General features: G+C 43.8%; 1 protein-coding gene across 1 annotated transcript in view; it reads left to right on the top strand.

Moving 5' to 3' along the window:
* The first annotated feature begins 325 nt into the window (after positions 1-325).
* Positions 326-19,940, top strand: part of BRF1 (BRF1 RNA polymerase III transcription initiation factor subunit) — a 174,750-nt gene continuing 155,135 nt past the window's right edge. Inside the window, exons 1-2 of the mRNA XM_032689975.1 lie at positions 326-507; positions 15,600-15,680. The gene's annotated coding sequence lies outside the window, so the exon portion shown is untranslated. The remainder of the gene's footprint in view (positions 508-15,599; positions 15,681-19,940) is intronic.

Raw genomic sequence — 19,940 nt, 5'->3', positions numbered from 1 at the left:
CAGGGCTGGGGGCGCTTTGAGCCACCCGGTCCAGCGGAAGGTGGAGGGGGGCTGTTAACCGGGGGCAGGCGGGCGGCACGCGGGCGGCACGGCAACCCCTGAGAGAGACGCGGGCCGGGGCGGGAGCTGAGGGAGAGCCGGCAAGAGGGGCGGGGCGCGGCGGGCGAAGCCTCGCGCGAGCGGGCGGCGGCGGCTCCTCCCCGAGCCGGTGCCGGCGAGCGAGGCCTGCGCCGAGCCCGGGCCGGGCTGTGCCGGGCGGGCCGGCGGGAGGGAGCGGAGGAGAGGAGGCGGCCGGGGCCCGTCCCGGCGCTCCCCCGCAGGATGCCGGGCGGGCGGGTGTGCGGCGCCTGCGGGTGCGCGGAGATCGAGGTGGACGCGGCGCGGGGGGACGCGGGTGTGCACGGGGCTGCGGGTCGGTGCTGAGGACAACATCATCGTGTCCGAGGTGCAGTTCGTGGAGAACAGCGGCGGCGGCCTCCTCCGTGGGGCAGTTCGTGTCACTGGACGGTAAGTGCGGCCGGGAAGGGCCGGGGCGGGGCGGGGGCGGTGTGTGGGGAGGGGGTCTGGAGGCACAGGGAACGGGGTGTGGGGAATGGGGGGGCGGTTTGTGGAGAGAGGGTTGTTGGGGGTCGAGGGGGGGAGAGGGGTTGGGGGACAAGGGGACGTGGCATGAGGGGGTGGGTGCTGTAAGGGGTGCGTGATCAGAGACAGGGTGAGGGGGCTGTGGGCAGTGTGGGGTCAGGTACAGGGTGATGGAGCTGTGGGCAGTGTGGGGTCAGGGACAGGGTGATGGAGCTGTGGGCAGTGTGGGGTCAGGTACAGGGTGATGGAGCTGGTGGGCAGTGCGGGGTCAGGGACAGGGTGAGGGGGCTGTGGGCAATGTGGGGTCAGGGACAGGGTGAGGGGGCTGTGGGCAGTGTGGGGTCAGGGACAGGGTGAGGGGGCTGTGGGCAGTGTGGGGTCAGGGACAGGGGTGATGGAGCTGTGGGCAGTGTGGGGGTCAGGGACAGGGGTGAGCTACCCAATGGAAAAGGACCTGGGTGTGCTGGTTGACAGCAGCTTAACAGGAGGCAGAGTGTGCCCAGGTGGGCAGGGAGGGCCAGTTGGTATCCGGGCTGTACCAGGAATAGTGTGGCCAGCAGGACCAGGGAAATGACCTCAGTGCCCCGTGCTGGGCACTATTCAGGCCCACACCTCAAGTGCTGTGTCCAGTTCTGAGCTCTCCAATTAAGGAAGGACATTGAGGTGCTGGAGCAAATCCAGCAGTGAAGCTGGTGAGGGTCTGGAGCACAAGTCCTACGAGAGCAGGCTGAGGGAACTGGGGCGGTTTAGCCTGGGGGAGAGGAGCTGGGAAAGGGGGTGACCTTAGCACTCTACAACTACCTTGCAGGAGGGTGTAGCCGGGCGGGGCTCAGCCTCTTCTCCAGGCAACAAGTGACAGGATGAGAGGACATAGCCTTAAGCTGGACATAGTCTTAAGCTGTGCTGGGGCCGGTTTAGGTTGGACATTAAGAAGAATTCTTCGCAGAAGGGGTGATTAGACTCTGAATGGGGTTTGCTCTGGGCAGTGGTGGAAGGTCACACCATCCCCAGGGGGGTTTAAAGGAAGGACTGGATGTGGCACTCAGTGCCGTGATCTGCTTGACTGATGGTGTTTGGGTCACAGGTTGGACTCAATGAACTCAAGGTCTTTTTCAGCATAATTGGTTCTGTGATTCTGTGGGGGTCAGGGATAGGGCACAGGGGTGAGGGGGCTGTGGGCAGTGTAGGGCAGGGATGCTGTGCCAGAGGGTGGGGTTATGGGGATGCTGCATGGAGGAGTGTGTGCTGGGAGATAAGGACAATGTGTAGGAGGACAGAGTGCTGTGCAAAGGGATGCAAGGGAAAGACTGTGGAAAAGTGCGTTGTACAAAGGGTGGAAAAGGATGGTGGAACTAGTGCTGCACGAGTGGAATGGGAGAGTTAGTTCATGGATAGGAGGACAGCGTGCTGTGCAAGGTGAGACAGAAATGGGGTAGGGGGAGGCTGAGAAGAATGGGGGAAAAGAGCTGTGCAGGATGGGAGGGATACTCTGGATATGATTGAGTTAGTGCATGAGGGACTGCAGCTCTGCATGATGTGGGGCAGGTGTGTGGGGATGTTTGTGGTTGTGTGTGGAAGGACTGGGTGCACAGGGAATGAGGAGGTAGATGAAATTATTTGGGTAGAGGACAGGAGAGATTGGGGTGTTTAATGGATAGAGGGAATATGTGTAGGCCAGAGTGGTGGAGAAGAAGGAGGCTGGAAGTGAAGGGTCAGGAGTCTCCTTCTGTCAGATGAGTTTGGGGTGTTTGTGTGAATGCCCTGGAGGATAAGACATGGAAGAAGACCCCATGAAGCAGATGTAGTGTTTGAAAGGGGAGACATGGCAAATGGGTATGAGGAGTGTGTATAAGGAGAAAGAAGCATAAGCAAAAGCCTGGGAAAGAACTTAGCAGTGAATCAAGAGGGACTGATGGATTGTATGGCTGTGGGGAAGGAAGAGAAACTGTGTGGAGAATGCAGCACTGCATATTGGAGTTTGGGAGTTTACTGTAGGCTAGGATTTGTCTGATGCCATTCCTGTCTTCCAACTCAGGGTGCTGGCATTATTTTTTTTATAGCTTATAAGCAGCTCTTATATCCCTCACTTTTTCCTGTTGTGATGTGGAGACTACATATTTAAGAGCTTGTACTGCTTTTTCCCTCCCACCCGAAATTATGCAGGACAGATGGCATGCAAACTAGAGCACATTTTGGGATGCCTTTATCCTACCAAAAAAAAATCAAAAGGAAGAGAGAGAGACCTGCACCAGACTGAGGCTTTTTTTCCATCTCTGGATGAATTGCACCGTACTTTGCTAAGTTCCTTAAGGGACCCTTTCCCTTTTGTGTAAGCCTTGAGATGTTGCTGTTGCTAATTTTATTTTTTTTATGGGTAGTAAATTAATGCTTTGATCTTGCATAGCTAGTTAGTTACCTGTTATATGTTACTCTTAAAAAACAAATTCTAGGGGCCCATGAGGAGGGATAATCACCCTAAGGATAGGTGTGTGTTTAAAAGTGAAAATGTAATTGCAGCACACTCTAGCATGGTCGTGGTGGCTTTTTCTGCCTGGCACAAGGTGGTGGCTGCAGGGGCTTCACTGTATGTTCATACTGTGATCTTCTAGCAAGTCCCATGTGCATTGATGTACTTTGGTGAAGTCATATTGTGGAAACTACGAACAGGACTTCCAGAACAATGCTGTTTGTAGATTTGTTAAGTTACTGCAAAGAAGGGGTGAGGTTGAAGCACTATGAGGGTGGTGAGGGACTGCAACAGGTTGCCCAGAGAAGTTGGTGGATGTCCCATCCCTGGGAGTGTGCAAGGCCAGGTTGGATGGGGCCTGGAGCAACCTGATCTGGTGGAAGGTGTCCTGCCCATGACAGGGGTTTGGAAGTAGGTGATCTTTATGGTCCTTCCAACCCAAACCATTCTGTGATTCTATGAGTATAGGCCCTGTTCACACCGTATTTAAGGAAATTAGGATGTGGGTGGCTTATGCTCGTACAATTCTTTATGTTTCAAAACAGATGCTTCTGTTGGAATGTTTATTTTTTTCTTGACTTAAAACTGAGTGATGCAAGCTAGTCTGAAAAGCTGTATTTGTGCTGCAGTAGCAGTGTCTTCATGATGTGTGCTTGTCTATTATGTGCATATGACACAAATGATTTAAGTCCTCAGGAATGGGGAGAAAAGTCCTTTCCTGTGTAAGAAAGACTTAGTATTTCTAAGTGTTGTGCTGGGCAGAGAATTTCCAGAGGAATGTATATTTCTTTTTAAGTCAGAAAAACAGTACTTGGTGAAAGCAACTTTTTCTGGTAAGTTACATCTCTCAGTGACTTCTGTTTACATTAGCAGATTTCCCTCAGAGTTCCCTGTTTTTAACACCTTTTCCTGTCATCTTTGTCAGCTCTTTAGCTCTGTGGCCCTGAGAGATCCCTTGTGTATGAAATGCTTTGGGCTGAGGCTCCTTGGGCTGAGGCTCCTTGGGCTGAGGCTCCTTGGGCTGAGGCTCCTTGGCCTTTGTTCTGGTGATCTCTGGCAGTCCTAATGTGTGGAGCATTTTAAATGACAGAGGTGCCTGGGCTGCTGTTTTGAGCCCCTGGCTCACAGTCAGTAGGGCTGGGTGACTCTGAGAAGGTTTTCTAGGTTTTGCAAAGGATGAGGGATGTCTGGGTTGTCTCTTAGAGGGCTGGAAGTTGAACGGCGCTCTTGGTGTTTGTGGAGTTCAGAGCTTCTTCTTGTGAAACAAGATTCCCCAAATCCTTCCAAGATCCACAACTGCTTCTATTTGTGTGTTAATACATGTTGAATAGTTATAGATGCCTTTATGAATAATTTATTTTCATCTTCATCATAAAGAAATAAAAGGGAATGGAAAGCATGGAGATACTGTTAGTGATTTCTGTTTGTTACACGTAGACAGATCTTTTATTTTGCCAAGTTGCATGTTAAGATTTCAGAATCTTGTATCTGTTTGCTGAAGGAGGAAGAGAGTCCTGCACTTCTCTATATTAATACAAAGTGACCTCTCTAGATCATGCCAAGGCCTTGCTAATAAAGTCCGGCAGAATCACTATAAAACATGTGAAATTCCCTCTTTTTATTCTCTCAGGTTGGAGGAAGATGTGAGATCACAAATTTTCCCAGGCAGTATTTACATTGAGCTGTTATTATTTTGTTATTTGTTTGTTATTGTTATTGTTTTTGCTTTGCTGCTGCGTGAAGATTTGGGAAAACCCAGGCTAGTAAGTGTGCTGGAAAAAGGGTAGAATCATAGAATCATTTAGGTTGGAAAAGACCTTTAAGACTGAGTCCAGTCATTAACCCAGCACTGCCAAATCCACCACTAAACCATGTCCCTGAGTGCCACATCTACATGCACAGATAAGCTGACAGGTAGAAATAGGAAGGACAAGTTAGATATCTGTACAGGTAAATAGAGGGTAACGCTGCTTTTTGGCAAAATGGCTTGCCTTGCAGATCCTTTGGAACTTTCTAAGGAAGTTGGTAAGTGAACAAAAGCAGAGGGTTGGATTTTCAAAGGAAGGTCAGCAAGATCTTCACCAGAAGCTTTTATAGAATCTGAGGCTGTCATGGATAAGGGAAAGTCCATACCCAGCAGAGTGGCTTCTCGTATGATAAGAAATATAGTCTGGAAATAAATAATATGTCTCCTGAAGGAGGTGCCAGTGGAATTCCATGGAATCTGGGCTGATGATCTGGAAAACAGGTGAATGGTGAGTTAATGAAGTTTGCTGGCAACACTAAATTATTTGGGGTAGTAAAGACTTTAGAAGGACCTGTTGTTTTTAGTAGCTAGGAGTAAGATACAGATGGGAACAAGAGCTGCTGGGAGAGGTAGGATTGTTCTTTATTCTACATGCAGGGTGGTTTCTTTTTCTACATCTGGATGGGTGAGGATAACTCCGGAAGGAGATCCCTAGTCTTAATTGACAGCTCTGTAAAAACATTGAGCTGAATGTTCATTCATGGTACAAAAAAAAACCCAACACCAGAGTGGGGAGGGGAATGTTAGGATTTATCAGGAAAAGAGTACAACAGCATGTCCGTACACTGTCACGTATCCACAGCCCTACCTGTGACTGAAGTGCTGTGTGCACTTCTGGTGGGTTTCTCTCTTTTCTCCCCCTTTCTCAAGAAAACCTCTAATAGAACTGGAAAAGATATAGAGAGGACAATGGGGTGATTAAGAGGAGAGCTTCTTCAAGAGCTTCTCAGCTAGAGCGACTGAATAGGCTCAGCCTCTTCAACTGGGAAAGAGATGATTGAATGGGGCCGTAGTAGAGAGTCTGTAAATGCAGTAGAATAACACAGCAAGGATGAGTGGCTGCTCAGTGTCACATAATGCAAAAACTAAGGAATGCTAAGAAATCTAGCAGCCAGCTTATTTCAAAGGTAGTGAGTAGGAGGTTCAGAAGCATTAGGTGGTTTTGTTTGGTTCATTTGGGTTTTTACAGAAAAAAGCTCCATGTGAATCTGAAGTTGTGGATGTTGAAAGTTTATGTGAGTTTAAAATGACTGGGCAGCAGAATAAAATGTGTCATGGCCATTAAAAAAATCCTTGAGCCACAGATCTGTGGAGACTGGAGGTTGTGAGAGAACTATCACAACAAGCTTTCCTCCTGTGTTTTGTGTTCACTTGTAGGGTATGTATATTAATGGACTTTACCTTTCAGAGATAGGATACTGGACTAGATAGTCCCTCCATCTGATCTGGCACAGCTGTTCTTTTGAGTTGTCACAGGAAGATCATGTTCTTTGAGCTTTACAGAGATGCTTTGAGGGTTTTGACCATTCTTTTAACCCGATCTAGGAATCAGGGGACTGGTTGTGTAGCATGAAGTGTAGGTGTCCTTAGGTATTAATATGGGGTTTCTTTAGACTGTATTCTGGAAAGTGGTGAACACAAAACTCATCTGGCTTGACAGTTATATAGATACATTTTTTCCTGAAATGCTTAGTTAATTCTTCTGATCTTGTGAGAAATAGGTAGTAGAGATATTTACAGTTGTGAGAGTCTGTGATGAGGTGTCCAGAGACTGCAAGGTGAAGGTTTAAAGTAAGGTTTCTGAAGTTGCATATGCAATACTGTGTAATAAGGACCATGAAATCTTCCCTGATGGTAGTTGGGGAAAATAAAAGGAGAGAGCATGCTTATAGAAATTCACAGAGAGAGAGAGAGAGGGAGAGAGACGAGAGAGAGAGAGACAGAGAGAGGGAGAGAGACAGAGAGAGGGAGAGAGACAGAGAGGAGAGAGACAGAGAGAGAGAGAGGAGAGGGAGAGAGAGAGAGAGACGGAGGGAGAGAGAGAGAGACGGAGAGAAGAGAGAGAGAGAGGGAGAGAGAGACGGAGGAGAGAACGGAGAGAGAGATACGGAGAGAGAGAGAGACGGAGAGGAGAGAGAGAGACGGAGAGAGACAGAGAGCGAGTGAGAGAGAGAGAGACGACGAGAGAGAGAGAGACGACGAGAGAGAGACGAGACGGAGAGAAGACGGAGAGAGGATAGAGGGCAGAGAGAGAGAGGAGGGGCAGAGAGAGAGAGGGGGCAGAGAGAGAGAGAGAGAGAGGGGGCAGAGAGAGAGAGAGAGGGGGCAGAGAGAGAGAGAGGCAGAGAGATCATTATGATGAGACACATTTTGGAGATGGGCATGACCTGGCTGTCTCAGCATAACACCACCAATGCTCTTCATTGCCGTGGTCTTGGTGGCAGTGTAAAATATGGTTGCAGGTTAGCCTGATCCCACCATTCCTTTTAATGCTGTGTATCTCAAGGAGTGGCAAGTCAGCTCTTCTCGTGAGGTGCCTGTCACTTGCTGGGTCATGAGCTGGTAAGTTCTTTCACTACCAATGGAATGACCTCTTCATGTTCTAGAGGGGATAGCTGTGTATCATCCTGTTGACCTTTTGAGAGGAAAGTCCTCACAAAGCACAACCTAGTGAAAGCTCTGGTAGGTTCTGTGCTGGTCCAGTTAGTTCTGTTTCTTAATTGGGAGTCATCACAGTCAGATAAGAGTACAGCCTCAACACTTAGCCCTAGCTGTGTTACTGTCTTGAAGCTTATAAAGGACCTGCCTTGAGATTGGGTTTCTGGTCTTGCCTGGTTTGACCCCGGATAAGTCAGATACTAGTGGAGAAGGGTTGTCATGCACATTTGAGCTCCAAGGAACTTTGTAAATTGCACACAAAGTGTTTGAGGCGTGTGCTTTTCTTAGCTGAGTCTAGTTTTGAACAATAGCTATTCACTTCATAATTGACAGCCAGTTCAGACCATCTCAAACTAGCCAAAAGAAGTTGTTCTCTGTGACTTCTCACCAAATTTGGAGAGCATTTGAATTAAAATTCCTCATTCTGCTAATTGGAATGAGTGTGCTTTGCTTTTATTTTTCTTCATACCCAAGTTCTTAACAGATGCCTGTCAGTCATAACATTTGAACACATCCCAGCAGGAAGCACAGCAATACAGAGTCTGAGAGGGAGCTACTTTCCCCTCTCTCTGTTATACTGTAATTGCATCCTGGAAGATGGAGTTCCACGGAGCTCTTTGCCAGTTTGCACTGACTTGCTGGCAGCTGCTTTTCTAGAAAGGCAAGCTATGAGTTGAGTGTCTGAAGATGTGGAGTCCTCTGATCACTTTTTCACTGTGTCTGGGTGGGAGTCCCCTGTCTTGTGGTAGTTGTTGGGAGAAACTGTTTTCATAAGTATTTTCCTTGTAGCGGACAGGAGAAAAACCAAATAAGAAGCTGAAGAGAGTGAAAGGAAGAAAGCTGAGCACAGAGCAAACCCTGACAGTCCAGATCTCTCTTCAGGTTTTTGTTTAAAGAAGCTGAGAAAGGTAAAGTCTGGGACTTCTGACACTGATCAAAGGATAAGAAAACAGTCTCACCTGAGAAGGTTGATGTGCCAGCAGTGCAGCAGCAAGCTGGAAGATGTAGCTGAGAAATGCAAGACAAAGAAAAGGCACTGCAAGGAATACTGAGCTTGTGATCCTGACACATACTGTGTCTGGGGAAGCTCAGATTCTTTTGTTCCAGAAATTGCCTTTAAATGCTCAGTAGTAAGTTGAGAAAAACAGCATCTGATAAGTATCTTTGGCATAAACCAGACACTGCTGGCCCTTGCTGTCCCTGACCAGCTTCTCCCTGGGGTTCCCCCAATGCTGCCCATGGCCCTGAGCCCCATCTTGAACTCCAGGGATGTCAGTCCCTACCCCAGAGACTGTGCAGCAGTGCTGTTCTCCAGCTCCCCAGAGCCTTGGGCCCTGTAGAGCCAGGCCCATGTCCTGCCTGGCCTCAGCCCATCCCTGTGGCCCTCCTGGGCCATCCCAGGGCTTTATTTGACCTTGTTCCCCTTGCTGGGCCTGTCCCTGACCCCCACATGCAGGCTGACATCCTGCCTGGCCTCAACCCATCCCTGAACCCACGGAGGTGCTCAGTGCCCTCAGCTCGGCCTGTCCTGCTACAGAGTTCAGTCACATCTCTAGTAAAAATTTAAATCCGAATTATTTTTCAGAAACTTTTGTCTGGTTTTAACTTTGCATGCATCTTGCCCATCCAGCTGCCTGTTTTTACAAAACCAACAGAAACTTTGTAGTTTTGAGGCTGCTGTCCCCCTCTCAGGTTTGTCTGAAACTGGCAGAGATAGCAGAGGTGTGCAGGGCTGCTGTGTGTGCTGTTTTCCCGGGGAAAACAGGATAAAACGTGGAAGTTAGCATAGTGAAATACAGCCCCCACAGTCTGAGGCAACAGAACGGTGGGATGGAGAAGACAAGTTGGTGGAGCTAGGGCCATTTGTCAGCTCCAGATCAGACTTCCAGAATCCTCAAATGCACACTGTGGGAAGCCTCACTAGGAGGGTTATGGAATGACTAGCCTGGCCACCAAAATGGGATTCTTACCCTGCAGGATTTACCCTGCTTTTGGGATCTGAGGTGAATGAACATTATTTGTGTGTCCTTGTGAGACTGGGCAGTGTGACTGTCTTGAAACAGGTTTACTGTTTGCTGGTTGTTTGCTCCGAATTCCTATTTGTTTTGATGGCTTTTGATTTAAAAATATATTATAAACTAAATTAAATGTGCATAATTTTTCTTTAAATGCTAGGCAGGCATTTATTATTCGAGATTTACAATAAGCTGTGTGAATTAAAGTCTTTTAACTTACTGTTACTTAGTGACTAAGCCTGGAGGTTTTAGGGCAGTGACAAACACACAGACATGGTCATAAAAATGGAAGACTGCAGGCAGCATTGAAACTGCAGCACCAAGTCAGGATGATGTAGAGCTTATGGCTCTTGTACAGCAAACATACATTAAGGCTCTCCATCTGCAAGTCTACATGAGTTTGCAATACACTAATTTGAGGCTGATGGGAAGAATGTTGCTTGTGGGAAATTATCTGATTGCTTTTGCACCTAGGGAGAAAGGGAAGTTGTAAACTTAAAGCATGAAGAAGCATTTGTTAAAATTTTTAGTGCAGGAGTAGGCTGCTTCAAATATTTGAATATCAAGAAAAAGTTTCTTTCTGCTAATGTATGATTTTTTTGTTGCAAGTAAATTATAAGCAGCTTATTGCAGTGACCCATTTGTGCTGCCATGAATGCTGAATGTGTACTCTTAGTTTGTAGCATCCTTTGACACTTTTAATGCACCTTTTTATTTAGTAAAGCTGTGTTTCACACGTGCCTATGGAAGATTACTGAAATATTTTATGTACTATTTTATCTTTAAAAACTTCTTCATGCTTTTACATCGAGGCGCTTGAGCTGCACTGACCTCGAGGGCAGAACTTGGTGGGAGTTTGTCTTGATCTAAGTATTTCAGTCTTTTGGGGTTTGTGGAAATGGAAAGTTATGGTCAGCAAACCGGAAAGAAGAGAAAGACTAAATACAGGGAGGAGAAAGGTTGCATAAAATTTGAGCTTAGCTTACTGGTCATTCATCTTCTGTGACTTTTTGTCCTCTAGAACCTTGTTGGACGGACAGTTACTGTCACAGTGGGTGCTTGTGAGACAGTTGGGAAGGAGGATGTGTCAGATTCTGTGCTTTTGTCTACTCAGTTGTTATCTACAATAAAGGATTCTTTTGTATTTTTTAATACTACAAAAGTGGAAGGAGTAAGGGTTATGTTTTTAATTTGTAGTTGTTAATTGGTTTTGATGTAAAATGTATTGATAGACCAAGTCCTGACATTAAATTTGTTTTACAGTGCAGCCTCCAGAAGTCCTGGAGTGGGTTCTGCCAGTAATACAGATGCTGAACTTGAAATGAAAATGCTGGGTACTGAAAAGGGAAAATAAGATTAATACCAGCAAAATTCCTCCTATTTGTGGCCCAGATTTCTAGAGATGACACTAATTCATGGTTAATTTTGAGTTATGCAGAGTAATTTGCAATACAGAAAAAGAAAGTAGAGATATGCTGGATTTCCAGACTTTTTGAAAGATATCTAGAAGAGTATTGCCTGTTTTACTCTGTGTTAGGTTCTCTCATTGCAAAACTAGTTCATAATCATGCTGTGTTGGGAAGGAAGAGGGGAACTTGCATCTAAAATAATTATCTGCTGTTTTAGTGAGATGAACTGAATCAATCTGGCTTTTCTCCTCAAATCCTCCAGGTGGCAGTCGTGTACCAGAGTTAATGTGAGGGTTTTTCTGGCGTTGAGTCTTTCCTTACTGTCCTTGGGATGGCAACAGCTGCTTGCTGAAGTGCCGCAGAGGGTACTGCTGTCAGCTGTGGCAGTGCAGCTGAGCACGTAACTTGGACCCAGACTGGTTTCATAGACTTGTGCAGCCCTAAACTGGGATGTGGTGGACACAACAGTATATTTATCTCTTCAGTTGTTAGTTATGAAAAACCCTTGAAAACAAGCTGTGATGGAGCAGATTTAAAGTTGTCGGTTTAAGCTTATGTGGCAGTGCCTGCAGACCTGTTAGCTTCCCTGTAAAAATGGCTGAGAAAAAAATTATTTCAGTTACAAACTTCTGTGGTTTTGTGCATTCAGAAATCTTTGATCACATCATTTTGCCATTATATATTATATGAATTATAACGGGACATTTACTTACTCTCCTTTTGACTTTTATGGTCTAACTTAAGTAGGAAGCTCTTTAATTTTTTTTATATTAGATTATCTAGTCTTCCCTCATTATGAAACCATTGTGATCCAGTCTGCATTCTTTACCAGACTGAGACTTTATGCTGGGTCTGTAAATAACATGGATTTGGAATTGAAGTTTTCCCCCTACCTTGTGCTGAAGAAAAAACTGGTGGTTTTTGGATTCAGTTTTATGGGGAAGGATTTTGGTAGGATTGGTCCTATCAGACAGCAGAGACTCTTCAGTTCAGGTGGCAGGCTGCTTCATTCCCTGTCTTCACTTTCTCACTTATGTAGAGGAAACAAAATCCGTAATACTGGGACTGTATCTCTTTCTTCTCCAGGTGTTGAATCTGAAACTCCTCATGTCACTACCTGGCAGAAAAGTGCCCTGTAAGCTGCACTTGCCTGAGTGGCTGCTCTTTGCCTCTGCTGTATGGAGGGATGTGATAAGTGCTCTTCCTGTTATGTGTTGTCTTTTTGTTGCTGTTCAAGGTTACCACAGACTTCAAGCTTTGCTTGCGCCTTTTACAGCTTGAGGAGCATTTTTGTAGAGAAGCAGAGTGCTGTGACTTCCTTTTTTAGGAAGTTGGTGGAGCAAAACAGAAATGGCCGAGGTGCCTGTGCTGTGAGGAGCAGCTTGAGGATGGCTGCTCTTGGCTGATGGAGGGACAGTCCCTGTGGAATCATAAAACCATTTAAGTCAGGAAATACCTAAGACCTTTAAGATTATCAAATCCTCTCATTAACCCAGCACTGCCAAGTAGTTCAGCTCCTACGTAATGGGGGTTATGGGCTGGGTCTGGACCTGTTTAGGCTTTGACCAAGTATCATCAAGTTCCCAGGTATGTGATCTGCATCTTCAATTCTCTTCTTCTGTTGTCACTGGGGCACTGTAGCCCACTGAGAGGACTGCAAAAAAATGGAGTAGGTGTACTTTTGAGCTGCCTTACACATCTCTCCACACCTTCTGTTGTCCAGAATTTCATATAAATGTCCAAAGCTAACTAGAAGTGGAGGCTTCAGTTATGCAAAGCTGCAAATCTGAGTTGAGTTTCTAAAAATAATCAGTAGGTGACAATGTACCTCAGTAGATGACAATGTACCTCACGAAGGAGGGTATTTGGGTTGGCTTAGGGAAATGTTAGCGTTAATGCTGAAGATTTGGCAGGCAGTACTTGAAGACACCAAATACTTCTCGGCCATATTTTTATATGTCTTGAAAGCTGAATGTGAAAACCCAAAAGCCTGTTTAATTCGCTTTTGAAGTTGTAGAGGGAAAAATGGAAAAGGTCAAGAAATGTAAAAATTGCAGTTAATCTGGGATGTTAATTTGGTTGTGCCTAGCGATTGCTGTTCCTTTTCTTTGTACTTTTTAAATTACTAGCTTTGTAGGGATTTTTGTCTTTAAATGAATTTGATAATTTCAGTTTTATTTTTAAAAGAGTTTATCTTTTTATTACCCAGCTGAACAGTTATGTTAATGAGTTTGATTTGCATTCTGCTTGTAAGATTAAAGTTGATGGTGAGACTACATAGTCAATGGCAACATTAGTTTGCAGTTCTGAGAGTTTAAGTGCTCAACAGACTAGTTTTCTGTCAGTTTTCAAAGCCAAATGCTAATTAGAGATGTTCAGTCTTTCCAGTTAACTCGCTGAGAAATGGGCACATGAATTCTGATAGCAGAATATGTCTTTCAGAAAGCTCTGCTGGTATCTGCTGCAGTCTCTATTGCTTGGAAAGAAATGACTTTTATGTCTGATGGTATAGCTTGATGTCTAATGAAAAAGAATCTTAAAGAACAAAATTGCTGAAGTCTCAGCTTAATTTCAGTTTGTTTGTATTCTTTGTGGAGTTTAGCTTCTGAGTAAGCTAAATCATTTAGTTATTAGTATTGCTTATCACCACCATAGGATTGTTTTTGTGCAAGCTTTTTTGGTAGTAACAGGGAAACCTGTAAAAGAGCTGTTTTGCCTGTGACAGTCCAAAGCAGTCCAGTATTGTGATGTCTGCAAAGACAGAGGGGATTGGAAAGTGGAGCCCTTGTGCAGAAGAGGGAGCAATGGTGCCTTTGAAACAAACACTGCCTTCCAGCCTGCCCTGTTTGCTCCTGCTCTTCTCCTGCAGTCGGAGTCCTGTACTGATGCTCGAGTGTGTGCTTTCCTGCTCCAAATCAGACTACTGAGGAAGCCTGTGGTAAAGCAAACCTTAAAAGAACAAAAACAGGGAGGGTGGGAGGCAGAATTTCTGAAGAAAGTGAACATAAAACTATTGCCACCATTGATATGATTTTTTTTTCCAAGCGAACCGTTCTTTCTAAATGTACACCAGAAATGTTGTGTGTGCTGTGATGGTTTGGTAACCTCTCTCTGTTTTGCCTCATCAATCTGTTTTCAAGTGTTTGTGGAAATACGAGGCTGTACTTGTAAGAATGCCAAGGAGATGTTGCTGTCTGTAATAGTCAAATACAGAGTTGGGAGAGTTACCTCTGTACCCAGTGAGGAGGTCACTGTTGAATGTTTTTCACTTCTAATTAGGGTGTTGAACTGAAGTACTTATCTGTGGGGCATTTGAGTGAGAGTTTGTTGAAAGGATCTGTTAATGAAGTGAAAGTGAAGTTAGTTTCTCATGTGGAAACCTAATTTAAAGGTTGTATGGAAAAATAAGCTTTGAAGGCTGATAGACAGTAATTCTTGAGGAATGTTAGCTTTTCTGTTCTGGTTTTTCTTTCCTCAATATAGACGTACATTAAGTGTAACTGAGAGGGGACCAGAGCTAAAAAAGTCTGGCAAGTGGGAACAGTTTAGGTCACAGTTTCTTGTAATTTGTATATGCTGTGGAAGTATCTTATTCAGGTGTGTAGGAGAAATGTCCTGAACTGATGTCAAACGCCAGTTCATTCCTCTCTATGTGTCTGTCCCAAAGCCTTCCTAGTTTATTCTGAAGAGCTGGTGTAAGAGGAGAAAACAGCTACAAGAACTTGAGGAAAAGCTGTAGGCATCATAGGCAACAAGATGACTTTTTTCTCTATCCTGAAGAGCAGACTACTTGAATTAAGTAGAAGTCCAATTACTAACAAATTGCTTGTGTTCTATCCTGTGCAATTTAGCTTTTTGGTTGCACTTGCTGCTAAGCTGATAGGTTCGAATATCCTGCTTGAGGTAGCCTGATTGTTTTTTAAAAAACTTTCCTGCTTTAGTGGAGGCTATTTCTGTCCTGGGTAGTTTAATTCCATGTTCTGCAAGATTGGTTTGCATGAGTAGTTCCATTGACTCCCAGCAGACTCTGCATTCAGGCTGCTCAGCATTGGCACAGATGCATAAACCAGCCTCTAGTTTATGCTAATTTACAACTCAGACATCTTTTAGTCTCCAACCTTTCAGGGTGTAAAAGTAGCAGTTCCAGACTTGCAGTTTTTGTAGCCTAAGTGTTGCTCTGTGTGCCTAATGACAAACTGAAGTTATTTTAGAGTAAGTGCTATTTCTGCAGTAGCCAACACAGTTGTTGTTGAATGCTAAACAGGTTTTATGTTCTGTAGTGCCAGTAATTAGCTATTAAAACTCTACACTGAATATTCTTCAGACAAAATATATTAACTAAGTAGTTTTTCATCATTTACTTTGAGAAATATTTTACAGTGTTGATTTTCTTATTCTGCCTAAAATAGGCATCGAGAGATTTTTGTACTTCCTTTGGAGCTGAGATTGGGAGGGCTTATGGAGCCATGTGGTTCTTACAGTATCCCAAGGAAGAAATAATTTGCACAGCATTGGTACTTGAGGTCTTAAGTCCTTTAAGCCCTTCTTAATGTAATTTGACATGTTGTAGATTATACAGATACTGCATATAGTGGCACAATAAGTTTTATTTTAATTAAGCTATTGCCTTTGACATGTTTGGTGTTTTTTTCCCCTAATAGGTGCAGGCAAAACACCGACTTTGGGAGGAGGATTCCACGCCAACCTGGGAAAGGAGTCACGCGCACAAACTCTGCAGAACGGTACTAGCAAGTTTTAGTCTTATTGATATTACCTTCTTTTTATTAATATGATTGATTACAATTAATTTTTAGTTTTGAATGTGACCTTAAAACCTTGGCAGGCCCCTCGTTCAGTGGACAAGTCTGCCTGGTGCTGATTTTACATTGTGCTCTCATTTGGCTGCTCCACCTGATTGATGAGGTCAGGTAGCTGGCTGACAAAGGGTAATGGCACCTGACAATGCTACTGTAGTTTAAAAGGTCTTTTTCAAGGTTGACATGCCCACTGCACCTTTTTATTGTCTGTTAAACCTGTTGTGGCCTTTTATTTTGTCAGTTTTCGGGGTTCTTGAAATGCTTTACACATATTTATCTTTAAGTATAATTCTTCCAATGTTTTTGGTTTTAAGCAGTACAACTGTGAGATAATGCATATATTTATGCACACTTCATAATAATCAGGTGCTTAATATGTGATTGTTGAACAGAGAGAGGAAAAATGGAAAAAAGGTTTCAGTGCACAGACGATATTTAAATAAATATTCTCATTACATGCTTTACGTTTTAATTGAGATCTACATAATCTACACTCTTTAAAGAGAGCTAATAAAACCAGCTTTTATTCCAGAAGCAGAATGGTCTTCCAGTTTCAATTGCTGTTACTCATATCAAGGGACAGGAGTTGTCATTTTTTGGCTAATTAATACTCCTGTCTCATGTCTCTTGGAGATGACAGCTGATGGACTGTCATAGCAAAGTCTCAGAAGCTGACAGGTAATTAACCAGGGATGTAGATGGGTTTTACTGATAAGGTACTCATTTGGGGGGGATATTTTAGAAAAAGGTATTTTCCTAAATTAGTCTCACACTTGCAGCTCAAACACAGAAAATCTTAACTGCTATTATGCCTGCATAAGTATAAAAAATAAGATTGATATTATATCTCCATAGGCATAGACAGGTTAAGATTGATCTTTGTTATTGAATTGTAGTCAGATTGCTTTACTCAGCTTTATTCAGCTGATTTAGATACAGATTGTTTTATATACAGAATGTTTTATTCAGCTGTGTGTAGTGAAGACTACTGAGCCTTGTTTGTTTGGCAGAGTAAAGCTTGCACTTTAGGTGAACTAGTTTCAGTGTCAGGCCCGAAGTTACTATCTCATGAGTTTTAAAAACGCCTGTATAATGTGTGACATATATAAGTAGTGGAATAAAACCACTAAAAAACCTTTTACAGTTAGTGAAGTTTGGTTTTCAATTTAGGCACTTTAATCAAAACTGTAATTTTGCACAGGCATTTTAAAAATAAGTTGGCTTTTTGTGGATAAGGACTGCCCAGTTGTCTTTAATTGTAGAACAGTAAAATGCTGATGGAAGAAAATCTGTCTTCATGCTTCTTGGAGTGTTTGAATCCTTCAAAAGCCCTTTTGGTTATGCTGAAAGGTAATCACAAGTAAAGGCAGTGTAGGCGTTTTTCTGGAATCTAAACACAGCTCCTTTCCTGGATGAGTGTTTGCTGGGGAATATGTCTGAGCATCTTCCTTCCCCACAGCTTTTGTGTGTGGGGCCTCCCTGATCACACACAGTGATTCTGACTTGGCGGAAGTATATCAGCATCATATACAAGAAGTTATACTTGCCTTAAATGGACTTATCTCCCAAACAGTAAAATAATTTCTCTTTTCACTTACACCTCTCTGAGGCTCTTTGCAGGTTTTCTTCTCTTTCTTTTTTTTTTTTTTTTTTTGTGCCTATCCTTTATTTAAGGAGCAAGTATTTGGTCTTTGATTTCTGTAGTCAACCTACATTTGTCATGCTGCCAATCTGTCTCTGGGAAAGTTCTTTTCAGTGAGCTAAGTGATGTTCTTGCTTAGTCCCAGGCATGACAACAGCAACTGATATTTCAGGTAGAGCAATTGGTGTTTGAAAGGCTTTTCTTTCTGCTGCTGTATAATGAGCTGGTTGTCTGCTGCTTTTAATCACACTTTTAGCTTTACATAGCTTTTAATTGCAAATTGAGCTATGGCAGTGAGCTTACAAAATCTCACCCTGTCACTGTGTGCCCATGATCATGTCTTTTTTTTGGGGGAGGGGGTGTGAAATTATGTTAATATCCATTGTGGTTAGACTTCAAAGTGTAGCAAGGTGAATGAACTTACTGTATGTATCTTAGAGGAAAGGTATGGAGTTCTTCATTGAAACTGAAGTGCACTGATAGCTGACTGTACTAAAAATGAGCAGTTATCCTTGGATGGCTATGATGGCTGATCAGAAAAAATTTCTTTATTTGTGAGTGCCACAATGTTGGCATTTCCAGAGTTAACTGAGCTGCAAAAGCACTGCTGAAATGAGCTCCCGTTGGGATGCTGGTACAGCACAGCTCGAGAGCACCTTCAGCTCCTGCGACTCGCTCGCGGCTCCTGCGTCAAGGCTGCCGCTGCCTTCCAGGGGTGTGAGCACACGGTTTTCTCCTGTATACTGCTCCATGCAGGCCATGGCCAAAGGGAAGAGCCAGGCTCTGGGAAGCAGGGGTGGTTGGCGGATGGAAGTCATCCCCAGAGGATTCGAGAGCAGCTGAGAGCGTGTGTGTGGTCTGAGAGCGCTGGCGGGTCTCGCTCTGCGCCTGCTCTGCCTGCCAGCAACCTGCAGGCTTGACGTGGTGGGGGAAGAGTCCAGCAACAGAGCAGGGGCTGGCTGGTTTTTAAAAAACAACCACCCCCCCCTGCCAGCAATCCATCCCCCCACTCCTTCCCCATGTAGTTTGGGCCAAATTCATCCTTACTGTAATGTCTGTGTTTTCCGGGGAGGTGAAAGGGAGGTGATATGGGCTCACTGTCTCTTATTTAATTACCAGTGAAGCAGCTGGGGTTGGCTGAGTGTATGATGCTGCTGTTTTTTGAGGCTTTTAGTGAAAGGATGTTTAGAATTAGATGAAAAACAATTTTTCATTAGAATGCCTAAGGTAATAACTTTATTTATTTTTTTTTCCTGCATTCTAAAGTGAAGAAATGCAGAAATAAAATCTCCCAACAACTGCTCAACAGTTCTGGACTCTTCTAAAACATCATTTTGTGCACTGATGGTTTTATATATAAGTGTGTATATATATATGTGCTGTAAACAGAGCCATGAGCAAATCCTGAAGGTTTTTTAGTTTCCAGGTTTGTGTGAGAGTGTCTTTTATACAGAACTAGTCTCCTTTATCACATGTGCCTTTGCTGTACGTTTCCTCACTATTTATAATGCGGTGGGACACGGCAGTTCATGGTTCCTCCCTTTCTTTGCTGAACCAGCTGATGTTTGTGTGTGTTTGTTTGGGAATTGGCTGCTTACAAAAATGGGAGTCTTGTTTACACTTGCTAAAATATTTATGCAGGAAAGACTTAATACTGTTGTATTTGTTCATAATCAGTTTGATTTTCAGTGTGCAGTACTATGCTAATTGAGTGTGTGAAGCTCCATGAGTTCAACAAGCTCAGGTCCACAAAATGCTTTGTATCTGTGCACATAGAGTTCATTTTTGTAGTAAAACCCTGCACACCCATGAGATTTTTCGGCTTCAACTTTGTTTCAAAGGATTTGGAAAAATAGCTAAATATTGCTGTTTTTTTTGAGAAAGAAGAATTATCAATAAAATATTAGCTCAGAGGGGAGACCCTTTGACAAGACTTCTTCCTCTGTGTCTGGGCCTCTTCAAATTCCTACAGTATTGGTTAATTCTTATGGTTACCTATTGGCCTGATGGGCAGAGTGCTGTCTCTTTAAATCTCATTTTACAGCTCTGTGCTGCATTACATAATCTCTCTAAATAGCCAGTTTATTCTTGTTTCCTTGCAGGCAATCTGCTCTCACTGTATCCGTGTCAGAGTCGTAGTTACAAGGGAGTTGTTCTTGACTTGGAGCTCTGATACTTTCAATAGTCCTCAGTGACCAAAAAGAAAAGGGAGAGGAGAAGGAAGGTCAATGGCATGATTATAACTTGAAAGCTTCAGTTGCAGATATTCAAATTTGGTTTAAACTAAGTTTGAAGATTGCAGCTGCATCTAGCTTAATCCAATTTCTGAACTGTTGTGCTGTGTTTTTAATTATTTCATGAAATGAATGTGTGTTTTCCCTCAGTCCTCTTAAATACCAAAACATAGCTAACAGTATTTTAATGCTAAATGGGAAGACATTTCTGAAGATGTTCTGTAATGCATTTTTGACTGTTTACATTTAAACTATTTTCTTAATTCTTTAACCTGTGTCGTCATCACTAATTTCATAGGTGGTTTATTA

This window comes from Chiroxiphia lanceolata, chromosome 6 (genome assembly GCF_009829145.1).
Source record: "Chiroxiphia lanceolata isolate bChiLan1 chromosome 6, bChiLan1.pri, whole genome shotgun sequence".
NCBI classification, from domain to species: Eukaryota; Metazoa; Chordata; class Aves; order Passeriformes; family Pipridae; genus Chiroxiphia; species Chiroxiphia lanceolata.
The sequence above is the reverse complement of the archived record's forward strand: the minus strand, read 5'-3'. Positions and strand labels throughout refer to the sequence as shown.